This window comes from Octopus bimaculoides, chromosome 6 (assembly GCF_001194135.2).
Source record: "Octopus bimaculoides isolate UCB-OBI-ISO-001 chromosome 6, ASM119413v2, whole genome shotgun sequence".
In the NCBI taxonomy this organism is placed as follows: domain Eukaryota; kingdom Metazoa; phylum Mollusca; class Cephalopoda; order Octopoda; family Octopodidae; genus Octopus; species Octopus bimaculoides.
In genome coordinates, this window is record NC_068986.1 from 10374573 (window position 1) to 10376458 (window position 1886).

Sequence of the window (1886 nt, forward strand, 5' to 3'; positions counted from 1 at the left end):
TTGGTTTCCGCTCGTAGGGTCGTGAGTTCGATTCCAGGCTGCGCGTTGTATCCTTCAGCAAAACATTTTATTTCGCATTGCTCCAGTTCACTCAGCTGACAAAAATGAGTTGTACCTGTAATTCAAAGGGCGACCTTGTCACGTTCCGTGCTACGCCGGATCTCTCAGAGAACTACATTAAGGGTGCTTGTGTCTGTGGAGTACTCAACCATTTGCCTGTTAATTTGACGAGCAGACTGTTCTGCTGATCGAATCAACTGGAACACTCGTCGTCGTAACCGTGGTGCTTTATGGGATTTTGTTTTCCCAAGTTCTGTTCTACGTCCACAATCTTTTTTTGTTTTTTGAAATTTGAATAAATTTAATCTCTTTTCAGATACAAAACGATGAAAGACCAAGTAGTGAAAGATAAGCACCGTCGACACCTGCTTCTCTTCGCTTTCAATCAAGGTTCCAACGTTACCAAAAGCCATTCGAGACATTTGTGTGCTGTGTATGGAGAAGACGTTCTGAGTGAAACAACTGCACAGAAATGGTTTTCACGCTTCAAAGAGGGAAAATTCGAACTCAGACTTTCCATGTTCCGGTCGACTTGTTCAGTTCAATGATAATCAATTGAACTTGCTCATCCATGATTATCGGTGGGGAACTGGCCCCAAAATTTGGTGCATGGGTGTCATATGCTCCGAACAAACGCCAGAGATCCTCTATGGCAGCCAGTTCTCTCGCTCGCCAACAGGTTACTCGTAGACTTCTTTACCGCATCGTCATCAGCACTGAAAAAGGTTGTCAATGTCAGCATGAAGCAGAAAAAAAGATTAGCTGACTTCTGACAAATAAACAACGCCTCCTGCCAAGCCAGAGCTGCATCCAAGCACGACAATGACCAAACCTGGCCACCAAACCGTTTATCCGTTAATCATTAATTAATGATTTAAGTTTGGAAATCATTATTGGGCTAATTAACTTCCGTTACATTTAACTTTCGTTACATTTAACTTTCGTTAACTCAAGTCAAATTCCGTTAACTTCCATGGCATTGACGTTAACGGATTTTATAGTTTTGGCACTTTTTAAAGGTGTTTTAAGTGGTTTTACAGCAAAAAGTGATATTTTGTTTTATTCTATTTTAAAAATTAACGTTAACGTTTTATCGATAATTTCCGTTACATTTTTAAAGAATTAACTGATTAACGGTTGTCGAAGTTAACTTTTTGGTTAACGGGTTAACGGTTACCGAAGTTAACTTTTCTATTAACGATGTCCACCTTTGACAATGACCTGCCTTTGGTGGTACTGGGAAAGACTAATCCACAATGACACATCACGGTCCATGCAGAGTTTTACGTTCAGCAAATGTACTCAGCTGTTTCCACTTTCAGTAATAAAATGACAATCAAGAAACTCCGCCTGTTCAACAAACATCGCTATATATACATTTCCCTGTGTCCCTGTCATTTTTCTCGCTCCCTCCTTAATTCTTTTATCCCTCTGCCTCTACTTCTCTCTCTTCTCTTCTAACGTGACCGGCGTTCGACCAAGCCTGATCTTTCTTTCTTGGCCGGCCGTTGTGCGTACAAGATTGATATTCCTCCCTGTGCCCGTCAAATCTTGTATCCCTGCCGTAAGGCTTTATTTCCATACACGCCAGCTTAATTTAATCCGCCCTTAGTCGAAAGACACCTGTTGTTATGTCCTGTTATTATTTTTATTGTACTTGTGTAACATTGTTCGTTTTTTTCCGTCCTTGTTTTTGTATACATTCACTGTTTTCTTCCAAGGAATCTGATGCTCTTAGCTTAGTTTTTCCTTGGGGTTGGCCAGATTGGAGCAATCTCGAGTATAACCAGCTGAAATTGCAAAGATAATCTGGAACTCGACTGATG